Source organism: Urocampus carinirostris, chromosome 18 (assembly GCF_059441175.1).
Source record: "Urocampus carinirostris isolate Australia breed hairy pipefish chromosome 18, RoL_Ucar_1.0, whole genome shotgun sequence".
Taxonomy (NCBI): domain Eukaryota; kingdom Metazoa; phylum Chordata; class Actinopteri; order Syngnathiformes; family Syngnathidae; genus Urocampus; species Urocampus carinirostris.
The window spans coordinates 14,978,165-15,002,829 of record NC_142366.1 but is presented as its reverse complement, the minus strand read 5'-3'; the positions used below and the strand labels follow the sequence as shown (position 1 = coordinate 15,002,829).

The following is a 24,665-nucleotide window of genomic DNA, read 5'->3' as shown; positions in this document are numbered from 1 at the left end:
TAGCGCTCTTACTCGTGCTATTGCGGTAAGATGTTTTCCATTGTGTGACGTCATTACCATTTTTGGTTTTTGCAAATTGTTGATCGCCATGTGGTATTGAATAGAGCTGTGTTGTTGTTTGCTTGCTGTTGAGGAATTAATATGCTTAAAGGCTGAACCACAATGTCCTGCTTATCTTCTCCGGCATGAGGAAACTGCACACTCTGACATATCAAGCCAAAACCTCAGCCCCAGAAGAAAGATTCAAAAGAAGCTAACAAAATTGATGACGCTACAAAACGTAAACGTACATTAAAAGCATCGTGGAAAGAGGAGTTCACGCGGCTTGTAGCAGTTGACGCAACGCAATCAATGGAAATAAGTAAATACAGGTACACACTAATGGCAGATGGAAAACAGCGATGTTCTAATTCATGTGGTAACATTCATCCATCCATTTTTCCACTTAACCCAAGTAAGGTTGCAGGGGGTGCTGGAGACCATCTCAGCTATCTTTGGGCAGTGGGCAGGGGACACCTTGAACTGGTTGCCAGCCAGTCGCAGGGTATGCATAGACAGACAACTCACTCGCTCATTCACACCTAGGAACAATTTTAATCTGCCAATTAACCTGACATGCGTGTTTTTTGGAAAGTGGGAAGAAATCTTAGCTAACCATAAAGTTTCACCTGGAAAGATGAGATTTTTAGGAGAAAAACTCCTTATGACCCTGTACCCCAAAACACACAAGAATTCCACTACGTTGGTTTAAAACAACCCCACCGCATTGACATTGGCAAGTTGTAAGTGTCATTGAAAACCCCACCCCAGACAGGTTCGTGGGCCCATTTATCAGGAGAAAAACTACAAAAATGGCTCAAGACCCCGTACAATTGAGGTACACAGGAAGCCCACTAAGTTGGTTTAAAGCAGCCTTACTGCATTGACATTGACAAGCTGTAGGTGTCGTTGAAATTCTGCCACAGGATTTGGTAGCATGTCTACAGAATTTGGAAATACCTAAAGGTGTAGCATTAAGACTTTAGAGTCATTGGAACAATTTCCAGGGTTCCAAGACACCGAGTGATCAAGATCATCGGTTAAGAATCCAGGTCGGTAAAAGTAAAAAACCCTTTACAAACTCCATACCTCAGAAAGGCAAAAGAGTTTTTCCTGGCTCAGGTGTTCCGAACTGCAGGGTTGGATAGGGTTACTTTAACTGGATTACTTTCAATTACTTTTGGAGTACTCCATTACCAAATATGCTAATAAAAGACAAAAGAAACTAAATATGAATAAAATGACTAAATTTTGTGCAGGCTTGGGGAGTAACGGAATACATGGAACGGCAAAAATGATGTCGGCAAGCTGTTTGGATTTATTTTCATTTTGTTTCTGTCGCATTTTATGTTAGTTTTGACGGAGATCAAAGAGATCAAAGCCAGGAGAGAAAGCTTACCACGTGTTGTGAGTCATCATTTTATTCATTTTTAGTTTCTAATTGAAAGTAATCCAGTTAAAGTAACCCTACCCAACCCTGCCGAACTGATGGGATTAAGGATAAATGTTTGATAGGTTCTATTTTAGGGGGGGCGTCAAGCTACACACTGGTCTAGACTTCTGACCCTATCGGTAAAACACTTGTGACACCAACTACTGGAACCACACGATGTACTACTTCAAATAGATGCACAACATTTTAAATCTGTAAAAAACTGTTTGTTTTTAGAGTCCTTGGGACAATTTTCTTGTTTAAGGGACTAACTGATCTATTTCAAGACCACTTATTGAGAATCCAGGTCCGGAGGAAGAAAACCTTTTACAAGACTGATACGTTGGCAGAGCAAAAGTTAAATCCCGGGCTCAATTTTGCTTTTCATCAGTCAGTTCAGACCTGACTATATTAAGCAGAACTTCTGGTTTTAGGAGAGTGTCAAGTCACATACTCGTCTGGACCTCTAACTGAAGTGGTAACAGTTTTGCCACCAGCCTCGGGTACCAAAGACAACCCACACCTGCATAGTACTTCAAGCAAATGCACAAAATTTTGAATATGAAAAGAACCTGGATGTTTGTTCTTTAAGTCATTGGGTCAATTTCCAGGTTTCTAAGGGGCCGACTGATCTCTTTCAAGACCAGCACTTGAGAATCCAGGTCCAGAAAGTAGAAAACCCTTCACAAGCTTGATACATCGGCAAAGCAAAGGGTTAATTATTCTTTCAACCTCAGTATAAAAAAACGACCAAATAAGGCAGAACTGGTTGACATGTTCTAGTTTTAAAAGGGAATCAAGCCACACGACCGTCTGGACTTCTGACTCGAGTGGTAAAACAGAACCAAAGGATACCCACACCCGAATACTCTCTCGATTACGCATAGAATAGAATCCATCCATCCATCCATTATCTGCACCGCTTATCCTCAGTGGGGTCGCGGGGGTGCTGGAGCCCATTCCAGCTATCTTCGGGCAGTGGGCATGGGACACCTTGAACTGGTTACGAGCCAGTCGCAGGGCACACAGGGACGGACAATTCGCTCGCTCATTCACACCTAGGGACAATTTTGGACCGGCCAATTAACCTGACATGCATGTTTTTGGAATGTGGGAGGAAACCGGAGTGCCAGGAGGAAACCCACGTAGGCACGGGAAGAACATACAAACTCCACACAAGAAGGTTTGATCCCATGACCCCAGAACTGTGCTGCACACACGTATTGTTCTCAGCTCAGGGATGCTGCTGGAAATGTGAATTTCCCTTAGGGGATGAATAAAGTATCTATCTATCTATCTATCTATCTATCTATCTATCTATCTATCTATCTATCTATCTATCTATCTATCTATCTATCTATCTATCTATCTATCTATCTATCTATCTATCTATCTATCTATCTATCTATCTATTTATCTATCTATCTATCTATCTATCTATCTATCTATCTATCTATCTATCTATCTATCTATCTATCTATCTATCTATCTATCTATCTAACCACTGTGCCGCCGTGCTGCCCTTAGAATAAAATAGAATAGAATTGTCTTTATTGTCAATGATATCAACGTAGTGAAACATAGTATGCAAGAAGATTAGTCATGGTACTCCAGGGCAAAACTGTCATGATTATCGATGGGATCACCTGTGCCCGCTCATTTGGCTGATTGGCTCCCTGTCCCTTTTTAAACCCAGTCTGTCTGCGAACCTCTGTTGTTACGAGGCAAGCCTTTTTGACCCTGACTCCCGCTTGTCCTGTTTTTGCACCCGTTTTTCCACCTGTCCGTTCCTGATCTCTCTATTTGTCCCCGGCTACAACCCGTGTTGGATCCTGACCACGTCTGCTCTCCCGTCCCGATTTACGACCCCTTCTTTATCCCGACCCCGTTTATGCTCTCCTGTCCCTGCTATTGACCTGTTTTTCTGTCCCTGACTTTTCCATCGCCCGCTACGGAAGATCCCCTTTCGTATTCGGATCAAAATCCGATTTTGTGAGCGACTTGCTTCCCGCGTCCAGCGAGCACCGGATCGCGGGCGCTGTCCTTCCTCTTTCTTTCAATAAAACTGTTAACGTTACGCAATTGGGTCCTGATTCCATTCTGGTCGTGACAAAAACATGTTATAAAGACTTTGAAGAGAAAAAAAAGATAAAGACTAAATAGGCAAAATATAATAATTACAACGTAGTGCTTAGAAAACTGGCCTAAGCTATTATAATTATGCGAAGAACAAGGGAGGGCGGGGAAGAGAACAGGAGGTTACAAAAGCCACGTCAGGGTCTGGTAACGATCCCAATGACGACTGCATCTGGTTCGGGTTCCGTTCGGTCTGAACATTTATCAGCTGTCACTGAAAAACAACAGCCAAAGAAGCCGATGCTTTTCCTCCAATGCATGCTGGAAAATTGATCCAGGTAAAACACCCAACCCCCGTTTAAAGTACCAACAGAGTCCGGCCAAAAAGCTGGATCTCGTTCACATTAACATGACAGGGTGGGAGAGGCTAAGAGGTTCCCACAAAAAAAGTCGAGGCAAAACCCAAACCAGATGCCACAACGTTTCACCGGGAAACAATGGCCGTCTCATATCACCTCAAAATCCCTCAAATCTTCTTCCGGTCCGGGGACAAAACATCGGGACTCGCCGATTTTTTGCCCCTCTCGCTCTCAGAGGGGGGGAAATGATTATGGGAAGGCCTTATGTTAACATCGAGGCTTGTCCAAATATTTCTGTAATCCCAGGGAATTCGACGGCTCGACTGCAACGAGGACTGAGGAGCGCCTATGTCCGGGTCGGATGCCGCCGGCCGGCCAAGGCTAGCGCTGAAAGCTCAAGGCGAGCTCTGTCTAAATATTGGCTCCTTTTCAGACCCTTAAATCTGATGATTTGCTTGACCAGGATCCAGCGGTGGGAAGTATTTGTACGTGGTCACTGCACCTGAACCCGGACCTTTTCGGGCAAAGCGCCACGTACGTGATAATTAGCTTAATGCTAACATTCATAAGAAAACACCTCGTCATTGTTTCTCAACCGTTGTGACACACTAGTGTCGTGAAACATTGTCTAGTGTGCTACCGAAAATAGTCCAAAAGAAGCTAAATTAGCTTCATCTGCTATATAAGACTTTCCTCATTATACAAATCATCCTGTTGCAAAACTGTCTGCTCCTTTTCAGACCCTCTGTTGAGTTGCCTTTCTAGAATTCAGCGGTGGAAGGTTATAAGAAACATTAAGTCAGTCCTTTTCCTAGTTTGTGTGTAAACATTCTATACTGTATCTCCAGTGCGCTAAGAACATTTTTATTGTTTAATATCTCAAGCATCCATTCAATATGGTTGGTGTAAAGTGTAAAGAAGAGACGAGCCGTTTTTTTTTTAATGAAAGTGCAATAAGAAAGCTCGATGCGGTTGAGAAAATGGTTGGATCGCTTTTTTTCGGCCACTTTCTAACATGGAGGAGGAAGTAGCCTAACTCTTGAAGCACATCTTCCAAAAGTAGGTTAAACTTGCATATTATTTCATTAAATATTTATTTTTTGTACAAAATAATACATGTTACTTATGCAAACCTTAAACATACTTATATAAACCTTAAACATACAAAAATTAGCAATGAAGTAACTTACGAACAAATTCAACTTCCGAACGATCGTCCGGATCTCCCTGTTTGTCCCCGGCTACGACCCGTTTTTTATCCCGACCACGTCTGCTCTCCCGTCCCGGCTTACAACCCGTTTTGATCCCGACCACGTTTTTGCTCTCCTGTCCTGGCTATCGACCTGTTTTTCCGTCCCCGACTCCGCCATCGCCCGCTACGGAAGGGGATCTCATCGTAAAGAGGGCAGCGTCTGTACATCTTTTTCATGGCCAAATGGAAACACTTTTAAGGACTTCTGAAGCCAAATTTTCAATGTCTACAGTACCATTATAAGAATAAATCCAGTGTGAATCATGTATTTTGCAGATCCAGAAACATATATCTGGGAAATATGATTTTTAGCTCTTGAGTAAATTTCAAAAATATTTGTGGATATGAACAATATGTGCATTAACATTTTTGAGACGGATGTCTACCCACACAGGTTTTGGGTAAAAATAGGTAGCTTACATTTTCAGTTGCAGGAAGTTCTTCCCATTACAATTCACCACTGAGAAACGCTACCTTAGTTTTTTGCATGGCCCATAAAAAATGTCCATTTTTGAAACCTAGTCTTATATTTCACATTTCATAGTGTCCCGTTTAGGTGTAGCATGCACCTGTCCTCTTGGGCGGGACCTGTAAGGAGCGTTGATGTTAATAGGACAATGCCATACAAACTGATTGCAGCTGCCGTTAACCTCTTAATGTTCCGGTAAAATTCACCTAAGACCCCATCCAAGAAATACCCTAAACTCTTGAACTGTTTGGAGAATATAGACAATATAGACATTTTGGTCTCTTTTAAAGGGAACAGACTGGTGTTCTGTCCTAAACTGAAATACACACAGATATAGAAAGTTTTTATTCTTTCCCTAATTATTATTTTTTTGCAATCAAATGCCTGCCATTGAGTGCAACATGGGCATCTAAGCTGGGAAACAGGTGAGACAATAGCTAGGTCTCTTGTCAAATTTGATCACAATCAGAAAAATTAAACATTGTATTATACAAATGTTTTCATTGCTAGATCTAGGCGTTTCCAAATGTGGCCATTTGGAGACGACCAGTTTACAGCACTAAAACCTCTGCAATTGCTTATTTTACTTTGGCCAATTTTTTAGACATTTTAAAAAAGGTTGTAAATGTTCACCTTATCTTTTCAGAGTCAATTACTGATTGTGCACACTTGCACGTACTAATATTGCATACAAATGAATCATGAGTGGCGTTGTGCACGTTTATATTGGGGTCTAATTTGTCGTTCTTTGCAGAGTTTTATGGGCTAACCAATGTGTCAAACATCATTTGAATAGGTCACTACTGGTTAAAGGTATTTGGAGCTAAAGGAGGCTATGTTCGTTTTTTCAATACAGGCCCCCTTAGGCTAACACAGGCTGTGAACCGTGGAAAAAAGCCTGTGGATTGCCAAGAGTTGTGTCAATCAGAAGGCCAGAGGCTAACAGTCATATTGGGAATCATTTTACGACTCTGTTTATTTGTAAATGGAAATAATGTGGCGAAACGAACGGATTACAAGAAGCAACTTCCAATGAAGTAGAAATGTATTTAAGCGGATTTTTATTTTTGGTTGGCATTATCATGTGTTTTGGAGTGTATATTTTATACAGTTGGATTTATCGGATGGTCCTGGATGGAACAAGTCCATGTTTTCAGAGAATCATGTCATGAGCTGACTACCACGGGACGTTATTGTTGAGCTATCCCAGCGTAATAGTTTGCGGGTGTTAAGTTTCAGACTGGTTGTGATGTTTCTCTGACATTTTGAATCCCAAGAGTTTAAGCTTTCCAATGTTATGTGGCTTGACGGGTTTCAGTGACTGGTGACATCGTACAGACACGTATTTGCTCCTCAACAGTCCGACGGCAGGCCATCGGAACGTTAAGGGGTTAAACATAAGCGGGGGGAAAAATGCAATGGCAAAGACAAGCCACCAGAGAGCAGTGTCGGCGTCATTTCTAAGCAGACTCGTTGAGAGTGACTACAACAATGTCAAGCAATTACAAGCACTTTACCCAAATTTCAAGCATTTTCACGGATTTCAAGCACCCGTACAAACCCTTTTTTTTGCCACCCCAAAGGTACGAAGTCAATTAAAATCCAAATGAGGTTACGTTCCGAAAAGAGTGATGGAAAAACGGGTTCCTTCCGTGCATGAAGGAATGATTTAAGCGTAATTCTGATTCCAACACACACTAGCGCCATCCGATACCGACTCGCTCGCGGGCAAAACCGGCACAGGTGCAATCGGTCGTATTTTTACGAGCGGTGTCACGACGGAACGCCGGACGCATTTGGCGTTTACGAGCGCCGGGGTCACGGTGACACTTTGGCTGACGTGCTCCGGCCAGTCTGAAGAAGAAATTGCATATGTATCACTCACGAAGGATTTTCACACAGAGGCAACCCAAAAAAATATGAAATGCAGTTGTGAAATGTTGATTCCATTTATTAAGGCACAAAAAATATATAAAAACCTAGGAATTCCCCTTGCTTGTCAAATCCTAAAGTAACCACAATTTTGGGAGTTCAATTCCACAGGCCACACCCAAAATGTATTGCTACCACCTGTGTTAAATCAAGAAATCACTTAAATCATATGTTATATATTTTCTTTACGCAAAGTCAAGTAAGCTACAAGATCTCAAGAACACGTTTGTCATACCACAGTCCAAAGAAATTCCAGATGGATATTTTTTTTTTTAAATGACTGAAAGCTATCGGTACGGAAATGTCATAAAGCCATTTGCAAAGCAAGCTCCATCGAACCACTGTCAGTGCCTTTATCTACAAATGGAGAAAACTGGGAACAGTGGGAAACCTTCCCAAAAGTGGTAGACAAGCTAAGATTACTCCCAGAGTGTGAAGACGACTCATCCAGGAGGTTACAAAAGCACCTTGAAAAACCTCCAAGGTACTGCAGGCCTAGCTGACCTCAGTTAAGGTCAGTGTTCACGACTCCACTATAAGAAAGACTCTGGCCAAAAATGGCCTCCATGAGAGAGTTCCCTGGAAAAAGCACTGCTGTCCCAAAAGAACACAAAGAGTTGTTCAAGTTTGCCGAAATGCATCTTGATTATCCTCAAGACTTTTGTAGAAACATTCTGTGGTCTGTTGAATCAAAAGTTGAACTTTCTGGATGGTGTTCACCCCGTTACATCTAGCGTAAAAATGCGACAGCATTTGACAAAACGAACACGCAAAAAGTAAAGCATGGTGGTGGCAGCGTGATGGTCTGGGGCTGCTTTGCTGCCTCAGGACCAGGACAACCTGCTATAGTTGACAGAATAATGAGTTCTGTTTTTTACAAGCAGATACTGAAGGAGAACGTTCGGCCATTAGTTCGTGCCCTCAATTTGAAGCGCTCTTGAAACATGCAGCAGAACAATGATCCGATACACACCAGTAAGTCCATCTCTGAATGGCTCGAGAAAAAAAAATCTGGAGTGGCCAGGTCAAAGTCCAGAATTAAATCCAATTGAGAGTCTGTGATGTGACCTTAAACTGACAGTTCATGTGAGGAAACCCTCCAATATGGCAGAAGTGAAACAATTTTGCAAAGAAGAGTGGGCCAAAATTCCTCCCCAGCGTTGTGAAAGACTCATTACCAGGTATCTTAAATATAAATATATCTGTTATCGCTGAAAAAGTTGGCCCAACTCACTATTATGTTCAGGGGCAATTACTTTTCCACATAGGGCCAGATAGGTTTTAATTTTGTTTGTGCCTTAAAAAATAGAATCAAGATTTCAAGATTTGCATTTACTTGGGTTGTCTCTGTGTGATATTAAAATGAGTTTGATGATCTAAAACTTTTGTGAGTGATAAATATGCAAAAAAAACAGACACATCAGGAATGGGGAAAATACTGTAATTACAGAAATAATAGAAAATCAAAATTGTGTTTGGTTTTCCTTCTATAATCTATACTCTATGGCAGAGGCCAAATGGGTTCACTGCTCCAGGGGAAAGGGTGGGGGTGTAAAAGAGAGAGGGGGGGGGTGTGGCGGGGGGGGGGGGTCAAAGAAAGAAAATAGCTGAAACAAACGCTAGCTTCTATTAGTGGAAGTGCAGGAGCGAGGTTGGGGGTTGAGCAATTCATTCATTTGCACCCCCCGAGAAACCCCTGCCCCTTTCTCCATCCATTCCCTTCACTTGGGGGCCCCTCCCACCCCATTATCTCCTTTCTGGATGAAAGCAGTGCCCCTTGTCCCTTGGCGGCAAAAAAAAGGGGGGAAGAATTCCAACAGGCTCGCTTAATTGTACACGATACAGACAAGGCCTTTCTCTTTTCTCATCTAAAACAGATTGCTTCTCCCCGGGGAGGGGATTTTTCGACAAGGGGGGTGACAAAAGCAGGGACAGTGTGGCCCTCTTGTGATGCTTAGAAATAGCGTGTACAGGATTTTATGCAAAACCTGTGTCGCAGGAACATGACGCGTGTGCCTCAGATTGACCCCCCCACCAAAAACACCACCAAAGGACCCCCCCCCCCCCGTTTCACTTTGTTACCCCCATTTCACGCCGCCTATTAAAGCTGACTTTTTTCTCTCGTGTCTCTAAGCTACGCCAAAAGTACCGATTCTGACAAGGGATAGGCCAAACCAAAACACGTCGTACTATCTGGACTATAAGGCGCAGCCAAAACCCGCAATTTGGCCAAAAATTTCAACGTGCGCCTCATAGTTCGATTTACTTCGAATGCAGACCAAATTGGAAAGGAGATATTATATTTGTGCAATTGTTCAACAGTCAAAACATTTTATCACTGACCACAAATCCATAAAATGATGGCAACGGTGATCGAAATCCTAGCATCCAGTCTGTTAAGGATATACAGACGCTGCCCGACTTACGAACGAAGTTGAATTTGTACCTAAGTTGCTTCGGTGCTATATTTTGTATGTCCAAGGTTTATAGAAGTATGTTTAGGGCTTGTATACGAAACCTGTCTTGTTTTGTACAACAAATAAAGATTTCATAAAATAATACGGCCTATAAAGATAAATAAAGTTGAGTTTAACTTACTTTTGGAAGATGCGCTTTAAGATTTAGGCGACTTCCTCCTCCCTGGTAAAAATTGGCTGAAAAAAAGCGTTCCGACCATTTTCTCAACCGCATTAATCTTTCTTATTCCACTTTAATTTCAAATGAAAACGCTCGCCTCTTCTTTACACTTTACACCGACCATATTGAATGGATGCACGAGCTATTAAACAATAAGTACGTCAAAATTCTTAGCACGCTAGAGATACAGTGCAGTGTGTATACACACAATCTAGGAAGTAGAAGCGGGATTTCTTCTTCGGGGTGGATGCTGGGTGAGCTCTCACAGTGCCACACGCCGGTCGTAGCAGAAAGAAGCACTACAGTACTGTCCTGTACCTGGCAATGTCCCGATATTTTTTCGACATCCCGAAAAAAATGATCGTATCTACTTTTTTACGTAAATCGAATGGTCGTAAGTAGGGGAGCATCTGTAAATGGTTGTCCACAGTTCCATCACACTGGAGGCAATCGGAATCGAGCAGGGATACTACCAGATCCTACCACCTAGACCAGTGGTTCTTAACTGGTCTGACTTTAGGACCTATTTTGGCACCAGACTCAAATCGAGGTAATAAATCATTTTTTTAGATAAAAGTGACTGAGCAGTTTAAACCAGATATAGCACAGCATATTTACCTTTTTTTCCCCAAAACAACATGACAAGCAAAACCAAAACGAATTTAAATACCGTATTTACTTGCATATAAGCCTACATACCATCTCTAAGTCAACCCCCTAAAACTGCTTTAAAATATCCACATACCCAAAAGAAATGCTTACCCTAAAATATTGATATAACGTGTAATCATTCAATTATGTAGATAATAAAGATCATTAATCCACTAAAAGAGCTAAAAATATAACATTCTTAACCATTTACATTACCTTTAAGCTGCACTTCAATGGCCGACTCTCGAACGCCATATTTCTATTTCTCAATCATTTCCTTCTTTCTCTCTACCGTTGTAGTCACTGTTTTTCACTTTTCCTTCCCCTTATCACTGACCGTAATGGCACCCATTGCTTTGGGTACAAAAGGAAGTAAAACCAAAAAAATTACAATAAAATGAGATGTGCTCCCTCTCAAACCCAATCGGGACGGTGACAATTGACTGAACCGGAAAAAGGGATTGAGCAGAGCATTAATGCCATCTACTGTTTTGCCTGGGGAAAGGCCCGCCACCCACTGAAAAAAAAGACTTTTGGGTCCCAACCCACCTGTTGAGAAACACTGCACTAGACCACTAGGAATACAGACAAACATGAAAAGGCATTAGGTCTTATCTCATGACCTATAGAAATATTTTTTGGGAAATATAGCCACAAAAGAAACCACGTTTCGTATCAGATATGCCCTAAATTGGCCTTTTAGGAAAGCACAGAATCGGCCAATGAACACATCACATTTCCTTGAAGCCGTTAAACCGATTAATCAATTAATCAACATATTAATCTCATCTCATCTCATTAGCCGTACCGCTTATCCTCATTAGGGTCGCGGGGGGGCTGGAGCCCACCCCAGCCATCTCCGGGCAGTGGGCTGGGGACACCCTGAACTGGTTGCCAGCCAATCGCAGGGCACACAGGGACAGGCAACTCATTCGCTCATTCAAACCTAGGGACAATTTGGACCGGCCAATCTGAATTTACATAAAACCATTATGTTCGTGTCACTGGTTTTACAAAACCATCACATTTCAGGTAAAAAATGGCCGCCAGCACGTCCTACAGGAAAATACGGGATTAGCCAGGCTATGATCACAATTTCTTTAAATGCGTTTTTCCGATTAATCTATTAACTCAACTCAACTTCATTTTAACTTTACAGTAAATTGTGCTATTTCTACTACATACTCAGATGAAATTATGTCCTCTTTCCTGCGTGCAAACAAGCAATAAATATATAGCAGCAGGGTAAAAAAAAGGTGTGAATACAAATATATAAAAACATAGAAGGTTTCAAATTCAAAAAGTACAAATTTTAGCCAAATAGGTGAGGAAGAGAGTTGTCCTTGAGCCTGCTGGTTCTGGCTCTGAGACTCTGCAGTCCTAATCAGCATATAAATCAAGATGCCATCCCGTCTTTTGGTAAAATGAGGAATTAGCTAAACTACAATCACAATGCTTTAATTTGTTAATCCAATAAATCAATGAATTAGCAAATTAATCCATATTCGTACCAAATATATGTAAAACCAGCGTGTCAGTGTCACCAAACGAGTTGGTATGCTGCCAAAATGGCCGCCAACGCTTCTTACGGGGAAATTAGCCTAGCAACGAATCCGGATTCCTTCCAGTGATGACCAGGGTTCGAATGTTTGCTTGTCCTGACCTTCGCTGCTCAAATGAGAGGCTGAACAAACACTTGGGGGGTGGGTAGGGGGTCCCAGGGGGGGGTGTCTGGGCATTGTGAGCTCCGAAATAGAGCAACGCCCCATTGCGTGTTATCCCCCGGAGATAACTTCTAAAAATATAAATGAAAAAACTCACATGCGAGGCTTGCATTAGCTAGCCGGCAGCTAATCGTTGACGTTAATTAAAACTGATGTCGTTAAAAACGATTTGAGAACAAAACACGCTTCCAGGCGTCTTGATTACGTCAGTCTCAAACGAATGCAAAATGACCTTTCCAAGAAAAAGACCAAAACTAGCTGGACTGTGGAGTGTCCACCAGGGGGCAGTCTAAATAGATTGGCACTCCAGAAAATGACAGTGTGTACAAATTCAACACAAGAGGTTGTTATAGCTTGGAAAGGAACGTGTGACAAACGAAAGACTGAAGCTAATTTTAGCAGCTAGTGCTGCTAAAAAGGCCCCAGGACCAAGCAGGCTTTATTTATACCAATAATTTACTTTAACGGTAAGGCAGAACATGCAACTATTTGGCTAACATGAGTGGCTAGAGAAGAAAACTGTGGGTAAAAATGCCTGACTGACAGGACTTAATGACCCTCACATTGTCATGGTTGCCACGACTCCCAATTGGCCGCGCCCATGCGTGTCACGGTTGCCGTGGTGCCCAATTGGCCCCGCCCGTTTGTGTCACGGTTGCCATGGTGCCCAATTGGCCCTGCCCGTGTGGTGCCAGCTGCGGCTTGTTGAGAGATTGACTTTCTGTTTATATAAAGCTCCGCGCTCTCTTGCTTCGGTTGTCAGCCCGTTAAATGAACTTCTGCCCCACGAGACGTGGGTTCTGACTCGGTCCTATTTTCCTGTGATATCTCCAGTCCGGTATTGCTCCCGTTTGTTGTTGTCCTGTTTAATTTCGGGTTCCAGTTCAGTTTCTGTCTGTTTTTATCCCGTTTATTATTTTCTCCAGTTTTCGTTCCCGTGTAATTTGTACTGTTAATTTTCGATGTCCTGATACGTTATCTTTCCTGTCTGTCACTTCTTGTCCGGTATCGACCCCTTCTGTCTGATATCAACTCGGGCAATTGGAATCGGTCTCGTCGGTCTCTGGCTTCCGGTCTTTCCACGCCAGACCGGCTACCTAACGTGCATGACTCCCCATTTCCCGTAAAATAAAAGGCTTGTGTCTGAACGTCACGCGATTGGGTCCTGTATCTGTTCCGGTTCTGACACACATACATGGCTCAGTAGTTTTTTTTTCTGGCGATATTAAATGTCATCATGACAGGACTCACAAAAAGGACTTGTGTGTGAAAAATTCTCAAATGGAGGTTGTAGTTTAGACACTACGCACTACCAATTGTCAAATTTCGGAGCGGCTGAAAAGAGCAAATAGATGGAGCTGGTCAGAGCTAGTGTAAGTGGCTAACATTAGCAGCTAACGGGAGAAGCTATTTAAAAAGGCTGGTAAAAGATTGTAATAGAAAGCTGACATTAGTAGGTAGCAGCAAAGCATAGCCTGCAGCCAAGTGGCTAACATGAGTGGCTAGAGATTGAAACAAATAAAAAAAAGGGAGATACCCGAGTAGTAAAATGGAGGCTAAATATGTCCTCTACATGTGTTATCGAATTTTTAATTTATAAACCTCATATTTATGAGAAAGTACATGTGTTTTGTATCTTATTTGAATCAATATGTTTTTAAATAATTGAATTAAGTATTTCGGCACCACTATGGGTCGCTATATTGGGCATACAAGGATTTAAGGAGAATGTGGAGCAAGCAGATCTCCAGATATGAGGCATACCTAGCTTTTAACGTTCCAAAACGGGCTGCAAGAATTTGTGCCAACAATTAGTTGCCAGATAAGCGGGAATTCACCCACACACACACACAAAATTTAAACCTTCACCCCCCAAGACCAAGCAGTCCAGTTTCAGTTCAAACCAATCCAATCCAAATCCCATTCCGAGCCACTGGTGAGATTTGGTTCAAGTCAACCAGTTTTGGTTTAGGTGAACCCGGCTAATTCGGTAAAGTGTGAATGCTAGCATCTAAAAACTTGATGGCCACCCAAAAGGCGACTTGCGACACATTCCGTGTTCACACTTATGGTGGAAACAAGGGGTGTGAACCTCATTTGAGCCCAGGGGCCACATGGTAGAAAGAAAAAGAGAGAGAGGAAGAGAAAGAGAAAGGGAGGGAGACAAAAATAAAATGAGAGATGAGTGTGACTGAGTGAAAGAGAGGAAGAAAGGTGAGCAAAAGAGAGGAAGAAAGGTAGAAGAGGAAAAGAGAGAAAGAAAGAAAGAGAAACAGAAAGTGAGAGACAAAGAGAGAGAAAGAGACAAATAGAGAAAGAGAATAGAGTGTAAAGGAACGATTAAGAGAAGGAAAAGAGAGAAAGAAGGGAGCAAGATAAATTAACAAAAGGAAAGAGCTTAAAAGAGAAGCAAAAAAGAGAGGCAAAAAAGAGTATGAGACAGAAAGGGAGAAAGAGAGGAAAGGGAGAGAGAGAGAAAAGGGAGAGTGAGTAAAAGAGAAGAGATAAAGACAGAGAGAGGAAAAGAGAAAAAAAGAGGATAAGAGTGGAGAAAGAGAAAGAAAGAAAGAAAAAAGAGAGAGGGGGAAAACAACAGAGAAAAAAAGACAAAAAGAGAAACAAAAAGGATACAGAAATATAAGAGAGAAGAAAAGAGAGATACAAAAAGAGAGTAAGAAAAAGAAAGAGTGAGAGAGATAAATGATAAAGAGAAATAGAGTGCTGGACAGAAAAGAGAAAAAAAAAAGAAAAATCCCCGTGTGCCCTGCGATTGGCTGGCAACCAGTTCAGGGTGTCCCCTGCCCACTGCCCGAAGATGGCTGGGATGGGCTCGAGCCCCCCCGCGACCCTAATGAGGATAAGCGGTACGGCTAATGAGATGAGATGAGACATATAACAGTGCCCTTTTCCTTAACCATAATCAGTAAAGCCCCCCCATTCCCCTTGAGAGGGTGCCAACCTGGGGGGAGCGGTTGGAGAGGGCCCGCCTGTGCCTCATATGTGCCCACCACAAATCGCATCAGGTTGAGTACTGAGGTATCACTGTGTACATAGATATTTTATACATATCTAATTAAATGTCTGATATTTAGCGACTAGCTAACCCCAACCAAGGTAGTGTAGTAGTACTCTTTTTTTACAATATCACATATATATTAATGTTGTATTTTTAAAATTTTTGTTTGGCCGGCTGGACTACAAGAGGAGACGACATAGAGGGGGAGTGGCTGGAGACTGCACACCTGTGCTTGATCCCTGTCAAAAACCAATGGATTAGGGTCAAGTGAGTATCACTCTAGATACGTATACAGATATATATATATATATATATATATATATACAGATTTTATACATATTTAATTGAATCTGTGATTTTGAGCAACTAGCTAGCCGCAACGACAGTGTGTACGGAGAGGAAGGGACACTGGGGACAAGAGTGCCACCGGATCAATGCATTTTTCATAATAGTACTTTTCCTACCATTTCATATGTTATCTATTATTATATTTTCAATATTTTCGTTTTACAGGCTGAACTACAACAAAGGGCAACAACACGGGGGGGAGTGGCTAGAGAGTGCTCGCCTGTGCCTTATCAGTCTCCACAACGAAAGTATTATGGTCGATTAGAGGTATCCCTGTGTATACATGTATATAAATATATGTACATATCTGTTTGAATATGCGATTTTAGCAAGTAGCTAGCTGCGATATGGGGGGTTGGGGGGGGTTAAGTACTTGAAGTAGCAGGCAGGAAACGCAACCACGGCTGGTTAACCAGGGTCAACACCGGTTCGCACAAGAGCTGCTTTCACACGCGCCCCCTTTACTTTTTTTTGGGTGTCATTTCCCAAGAGCCTTTGACATTATGCCATTGACGGTTATAGACGTCAAATTGAAGATTTTTTTCCTGCGTGTGAATGAGTTCACGGAATGCGCAGAGGACTGACTAATCCTTTGAGACGTAGGAATTCACCGCGGAGTAGAGATGGGTTATTCGCGAACGAAACGGCTCGAGGGGCCGGCTCTTTAAGGTCAAAGATTCTCACTTTCTTTCTCTCTTTCAATTTCTGTCTCTTATTCTCTCTTTCTTTCCCTCTCTCTCTTTCATTCTATCTTTCTCAGATTCTTTCTTTCATATTTTTTCTATCTCATTCTTTCATCATATTGTTTTTCTCTGCCCCTCGCTCGCATTCTAACTCTTTCTTTTTATCGCTCTCTCTTTTTCTTGCAATCTCACCCTCTTTATTTTTCTCTCATCTTTTCTGTTTCTATCTCATTCTTTCTCCGTGTTTCTTTCTCTCTAATTCTTTCTCTTTCTTTTTACAGCTCTTTCACTTTCTCTCTTTCACTTTCTTTTTCTTTCTCTCTTTATTTCTCTCTTGGTCTACCTGTTTCCCTCTCTCTTCACTTTCTCTGTTTTCTTTCACCTTCTTTCCTTCCTATCTTTTTCTTTGTCTGTCAGTCTATCTCTCTCTTTTTCTTTTACTATCTCCCTCTTTATCTACTATTTCTTTCTTCCTCTCTTTCCCTCACTTTATTTCACTCTCTCTCTATCTATTTCTCTCACTTACTTTCTATTTTCTCTCTTTATTTTTCACTCTTTTATTTTTTCTCTCTCTTTCTTCCTGTTTCTCTCTTTTTATCTCTCTTTTATTTTATTGTTGTCTTTTTTAACTCTGTCCCTCTGTATCTATTAACTGTATTCATTTCTCTTCATTTCCCTTTCTCCCTTTCCTCTCTTTTTCTTTGTCATTTATTCTACCTCTCACTCTCTCTTTTTATCTCTCTTTCATTTTTTCTTTCTCTTTTTCTTTCACTCTTTCCCTCTCTATTTATTTATCTATCTTCCTTTCTCTTTCTTTTCCTTTCTCTCTTTCACTCTTTTACTTTCTCTCTCTTTACACTCATTCTACCTCTTACTCTCTCTCCTTTACTCTTTTGTCTCTCTTTCAATTTTTCTTTCTATTTTTCTTTCACTCTCTCCCTCTTTATCTATTTATTTGTAATCATTTCTCTTTATTTCCCCTTCTCACTTTCCTCTCTTTCACTCTCTTTTTTATCATTCATTCTACCCCTTACTCTCTCTTTTTTATCTCTTTCACTTTTTCTTTCTCTTTTTCTTTCACTCTTTCCCTCTCTATTTATTTATCTATCTTCCTTTCGCTTTCTTTTTTTCTCTCTCTTTCACTGTTTTACTTTCTCTCTCTTTTCACTCATTCTAACTCTTTCTCTCTCGCCTTTTCTCTTTTGTCTCTTTTTCAATTTTTCTTTCACTTTCTCCCTCTTTATCTATTTATCTAACTTCTTATTTTTGTCTTTCGCTTTTGCTTCTCTTTCTTACCGTGTTTCTCTTTTACTTTCTCTTGCACCCTTGTTCTCTCTATTTTTCCTCCTCCTTTTATGTTGCGCTCCCTCTCTCTTTCTTTCCCTTCTAAAATGAACTCGACACCCCTAAAATAAAATCAGAAGAACCGTTTGGGGGCCAGAAAGAGCCGGCTCTTTTCAGTCAGGTAAGCCGGAAGAGCCGCTTTTCCAAAAAGAGCCGTCATTCCCGTCCCTAACCACGGAGGGGATTCCTGTCACCTCTAGTCCGGTCCCAGGACACCGACTACCCGGATCCCACCGCGGGAATCTTTGGGAACGTACCTGGCGGAGCAGCCGAAGGAATCCCGCGAGAGTTCCCTCGCACTCATAGACGATCGAGGAGGGGGCAGCGACCCGTTAGAAAAGCGCTAGGGGGACCACACAGCTCCTTGGAAAACGACCTCTCTCCTCTAATCCTCTCTCCGATGTGATGACACTCTCCTTGCGCGACCATCTGTTGAAACACGTCCCGCGGCAGTCAGCTTGGGGAGAAACCCCCTCCTTGCCCCCCTCCTCTTTGCCCCCCTCCCGCTCCCGAGGAGGCTGGACCAATCAGGAAAACAGAGGAGGGGACAAGGACACCACTCTGGACACACGTACACACAAATCGAGGAGCGAGAAAAGCCCCCAGACTCGTAACCTGAGAGCGAGAGTGAGTGGAAAGAGAGTCAAATGGGTGAGGGGGGGCAGTGGGGGGCGGTGGTCTGGACCCTGTGCCAAAGTAGATGATGAATGAGGGCATAGAGTTCTTTAATATTGCCACAAACATAAAATGAGATTGAAGTCTTACTGACAAGACCCACAATGTCGTTTTCTTTAAAGGGACAGCGTGTAGTATTTGACCACAAGATGCCGTTGTCTCGTGTAGTGCAAAAAGCACAAGGAACAATACAAACTATAGAGCACGGGTGTCAAGCAGGCGGCCCGCGGGCCGGATCAGACCCGCTAAGGGATTGAATCCGGCCTGCGAGACAACACTCAGAGAAGCGCAAGAGAAAAACGAGCTGCAGGTTGAAATATGGCAACTTGATGTTGCCAAAGCCAAGTGCCTCGAACAAAGACACTGTACTTGTATTTCTTTCTCTCTCTCTCTCTTCTCCACCCCTTTTCTCCCTCCCTCTGTCTCTTTCACTCTCTGTGTCTCTCTTTTTCTCTTCCTTTGTTGCTCTTTGTCTCTTTCTCTCTCTGTGTCTTTTTACTTATTTTGCTCTAACTTCCTTTTTTCCTTTTCTCTCGTTTCTCTTTCTCTCTTCCTACCCTTTCTTTTCTCTTTTCTCTCCTTCTGTCTTTCTATTACTCTTTGGATTTTTTTCTTCCTCTCCCTTTTTCCCCCTCTCTCACTACTTTTTATCTCTTTTGTTTCTCACACGCTCTCCCTCTCTCCCTTTTTTTCTTTCTTTGTCCCACCCTCTCTCCTTTTCCCTCCCTCTTTCTCTTATTTCTTTATCTCTCTTTTTCTTTCTCTTTAATCTACTAGTCCGGCCTCTGACAGAATGTTTGTTCTATCGTGTGGCCCCCGAGTTAAAATGACTTTGACACCCCTGCTATAGAGACTCAAAATAACCCCAAAACTCCAGTATTCGTATTTTGGGGGCCATCCTTCGAGAGGATTTGGTACACGTAGCAGCAAGATGGACAACAATTACAACAGGTCACAAGTAGAAACATCACAATGAGTTTTTTCGTCTTTCTTTTAACTGTGATCAACAAAGTTCACCGACATTAGAATTCTAGAGTACTGATACAAGAAAGACCCACATGTGCTGATATCATCTGGTATTATTGCTTGCTGCCATTGAACTGCAAAGCCAAATAGATTGAGAAAGATGGGAAAGTATTGCGACCATAAATGGGTATCGGGACTATATCAACCGGTATCGATGCTTGCCGCAGTCTAGTAGCCGTTTCAATGGAAATCCAAATAGTTTTTTTATATATATGGGAAAGTACCGATACCAGTTTTGATAACAAGGCTGATATCAACCAGTATCAGAGCTGGTACCTTCTAATAGCCATTGAAAAGGAAACCCAAATAGTGTTTTAAAGAGACGAGAAAGTACCGATACCAGTTTTTGGTAACGAGGCTGGTATCAAACAGTATCAGAGCTGATACCTTCTATTAGCCATTGAAATGGAAACCCAAATAATGTTTTATAGACGAGAAAGTACAGATACCAGTTTTTGATAACAAGGCTTATATCAACCAGTATCAGAGCTGATACCTACTGGTGGCCATTGAAATGGAAACCCAAATAGTGTTTTATAGAGACAAGAAAGTACCGATACCAGTTTTTGGTAACGAGGCTGGTATCAACCAGTATCAGAGCGGCTACCTACTGGTGGCCATTGAAATGGAAACCCAAATAGTGTTTTAAAGAGATGAAAAAGTACCGATACCAGTTTTTGATAACAAGGCTGATATCAAACAGTATCAGAGCTGATACCTCCTACTAGCCATTGAAATGGAAACCCAAATATTATTTTATAGAGATGAGAAAGTACCGATACTAGTTTTTGGTAACAAGGCTGAAATCAACCAGTATCAGAGCAGCTACCTTCTAGTGGCCACTGAAATGGAAACCCAAATAGTTTTTATACAGATTAAAAAGTACCAACAACAGATATTGGTATAAGGCCCGTTATCAACCAGTATCGGAGTTTGCTACCATCTGGCGAACAATAGAATGAAAACCCAAATCGTTTTTTTCTATAAAGATTGGAGAATACTGATACCGGGTATCGATATCAGGGCCCAAAATATAAAAATAACATCGTAACAAATCGTAAAATATAAAAAAAAAACATATAAAAATAAAATATGAAATAAAATAAAAATTATATTAATAAATATGAACAAAATAAATTCATGTGCGACTCTTAATTGCAAAACAAATCTCTTCAATTAATGGATTCTAAAAAACATCTGCTGATTAATTAGAAATACCTATTAATAAAGAAAAAATTAATTATGGATTAATTACCTCCACATTTATGAACAGACCTTGTAACCAACAGAGAACGTTTTCATGCTAAAGCGATCAGCAAAAAAAAAAAGGCAATTTCAAAATAAAAGCATCCCCCCCTCACCCCCCAGTTAGCGACTAGGCCTAATGAAAGGCGGAGGCCGTAAAGCGCGGCGTTGGCCCCTCGGCGGGAATGTTGCCGCCACTAAACTCTTCCATCTGCACACAGTGGCGAGACTCGCACCTCCACGCGATAAATCCTAGGCCGCATTCCTGCCCCTCGGCACCTTATTCCCTCCAGTTAAAGGGGGAGGGGCAAGTAGGGGCAACTAATGTTACAAAGCTGAAAAAAAAGGTGACGGATTGATAACGCGAATAATCGCGTCACGGTGATAAAACATCAGTAGAAGGGTATTGAAACCAATTTTCCATTTGGAGTTAACTCGATCTAATTAATCTAGATGATTAAATTCACAAATTGTACGGGGGCACTAACGTTACAAAGCGGAAGGAAAGCGATGCTTATTGATAACGTAACCAATCACTTACCAGTGATAAAAAAACAAAACAGAAGAAGGGTATTGGAACTAATTTTCCATTTTGAGTTAACTCGATCCAATTAATCTAAATGATTAAATTCACAAATTGGACGGGTGTACTAACGTTACAAAGCGGAAAGAAACCGATGCTTATTGATAACATAACCAATCATATAACAGTGATGAAAAAAAAGCAGTAGAAGGGTACTGAAACTAATTTTCCATTTTGAGTTAACTCGATGCAATTAATCTATATGATTAAATTTACAAATTGGATGAGAGCACTAACGTTACAAAGCGGAAGGAAAGCGATGCTTATTGATAACGTAACCAATCATATAACAGTGATGGAAAAAAAAACAGTAGAAGGGTACTGAAACTAATCTTCCATTTTGAGTTAACTCGATCCAATGAATCTATATGATTAAATTCACAAATTGGATGGTAGCACCAACGTTACAAAGTGGGAGGAAACCGATGCTTATTGATAACATAACCAATCACATACCAGTGATAAAAAAAAAGAACAGTAGAATGGTATTGGAACCAATTTTCCATTTTGAGTTAACTCGATCTAATTAATCTAGATGATTAAATTCACAAATTGTACGGGTGCACTAACGTTACAAAGCTGAAGGAAAGCTATGTTTATCGATAATGTAACCAACCACTTACCGGTGATAAAAAAAACAGATGAAGGGTACTGAAACTAATTTTCCATTTTGAGTTAACTCGATCCAATTAATCTAAATGATTAAATTCACAAATTGGACGGGTGTACTAACGTTACAAAGTGGAAGGAAAGCGATGCTTATTGATAACGTAACCAATCACATACCAGTGATAAAAAAAACAGATGAAGGGTACTGAAACTAATTTTCCATTTTGAGTTAACTCGATCCAATTAATCTAAATGATTAAATTCACAAGTTGGACGGGGGCACTAACGGTACAAAGCTGAAGGAAAAAGCTGCTTATTAATAACGTAAGCAATCACATAACAGTAATAAAAAAAATCGGTAGAAGGGTATTGAAACCAATTGTCCATTTTGATATAACTCGATCCAATTAATCTATATGATTAAATTCACAAATTGGATGGTGGCACTAACGTTACAAAACTGAAAAACTGGTTTTTGCTAATTTGATTAATCACAACATGATGATAGATGTCAGCAAATGGGTTGGTTCTTGAAAGCAAATTTCTGTTTGTAGTTAACTCAATCAGATTAATCAATCAAATATCAAATAAACATACTGGGTGAGAAGCGTTAATGTTAAAAAGCTGAAGGAAACTGGTGCTTAGTGATAACACAATTAATCATGTCGCAATAATGGATGTCAGTGAAAAGGGCTGGGAATTGAAAGCAAATATCCTTTCTGAGTTAACTCAATCGGATGAATACAGTTCATTAAATTCAGAACCTGGGTGGGAGGCGTTAACGTTACAAAGCTGAAGGAAAAGGGTGTTTAGTGATAACGTGTTTAATCATGTCACAATGATAGATGTCAGTAAAAGGCTTGAGTATTGAAAGCAAATTTACATCTTGAGTTAACTCAATCCAGTTAATCAATATGATTAAATAAACGACCTGGGTAAGAGGCATCGTTACATAGCTGAAGGAAGAACGGGACAGATTGATAACGCAAAGAAATCGGTAGAAGGGCTGGGTACTGAAACCGTATGTCTTGATTTCCATCCACTATGAGTTAATTATTTAATTGAGTTAACAAGCCAACAAACTAATCAAAAAATTGTCAAATTAATCATTTATTTGAATCAATTTATTGATCAAATAACTGTAGTTGAATTGATTAGTCATTGGAATGAGGTTCTACAATCAACTAATTTCTGAAATGAATCAGCCGATTTTTAAATTGTTTACGCACAAAAAAAGGTGAGAAATGCTGTTAAATTATATGGTTGAATTAATTTAGTGATCGATTAATCTTGGATTAATCGATTAGTATTTGGAGCGAGGTTCTAAAAACGACTCATTTCTGAAATGAATCGGCCAATTGTCCACTTTTTTGTGCAAAATAGGTGTAAAAGGTTGTAAATTGAATACTTGATTTGACTGAATTTTATGCTCAATTAACTGTCGATTAATTGATTAGTCATTGGAGTGAGGTCCGATAAACAAGTAATTCCGCAATGAATCGGCCAATTTTCCACTCGATAATTCACAAAAAAAGATGAGAAATACGTTCCAAAAAATCATTTAGTTGAATTAATAATTTGAATGATCAATTAATTGTCAATTAATCGATTAGTGAGCTTCTATCTGTAATAAAGCTGTTCCTGCTCCTCGCCACCGGCAAACGGCTCAATACCGAAACGTATCGTTCAATTTTCCACTCGTTTATAACAAACGAAAAAATAGAAACAATCTTAAGTGAATCATTTAGTCGAGTTAATGAACGTAATGATCAATTAACTGTCAATTAATCAATTGGTGAGCTTCTAACAATAATAAAGCCGTTTTTGCCGCTCGCCACCCGCATACGACTCATTTCCGAAATGATTCAACCCGTTTTCAACTCGTTTATTCACATTATGAAAATAAGAAACACTCTCAAGTAATATATTTGGTCTAATTAATGAATTTAATGATCAATTAATCGTCAATTAATCGATTAGTGAGTTTCTAACTGTGATAAAGCAGTTTTTGCTGCTCGCCACCTGCAAACGACTCTTTTCCGAAAAGATTCGACCTGTTTTCCACTTCTTCATAAACACAAAAGTGTGAAAGGCTGTCAAATCATTCAGTTGAATTAACTTTAGCATTATTTACAGTAGATTAATCGGTACGATTCGAGTTCTAAGTTTATAAAACTGTCTTTGCTGCTACCCACCTGTGAATAAACGATTTTTTTCCGAATTGAGTCGGACAAATAAATCATTTAGTTGAGCCGTTGAGCCATTAAAAAGGGATTATAAAACCCGGGGGCCACTTCAAAGGCAGGGGCCCTAATGAGTTAATACTTGCTCGATATCCGACGCTATCACCGTGAGTTAATCGGAGGTACAAACCAGCACAAAAAAAAAGGTGGGGGGGGGGCTTTTTGGCTTTTTTTCCTGACCATTTGCATCGTTTTGCCTTTGTAACATCACAAAAAAATAATAACCTACTACTTAAATGAATTAACTCATGAGTTAATTGATCGGATTTTCGTCCATTTACAACTTATCAAATTGAGTATAAAATACAACAGTAATTTATAA

The 24,665-nt window shown here is 40.7% G+C and overlaps 1 protein-coding gene across 1 annotated transcript in view; it reads right to left on the bottom strand.

Moving 5' to 3' along the window:
- The window catches only part of sulf1 (sulfatase 1), a 65,092-nt gene extending 46,688 nt beyond the window's left edge, over positions 1–18,404 (bottom strand). Inside the window, exon 1 of the mRNA XM_088322249.1 lies at positions 18,220–18,404. The gene's annotated coding sequence lies outside the window, so the exon portion shown is untranslated. The remainder of the gene's footprint in view (positions 1–18,219) is intronic.
- Positions 18,405–24,665: the final 6,261 nt, after the last annotated feature.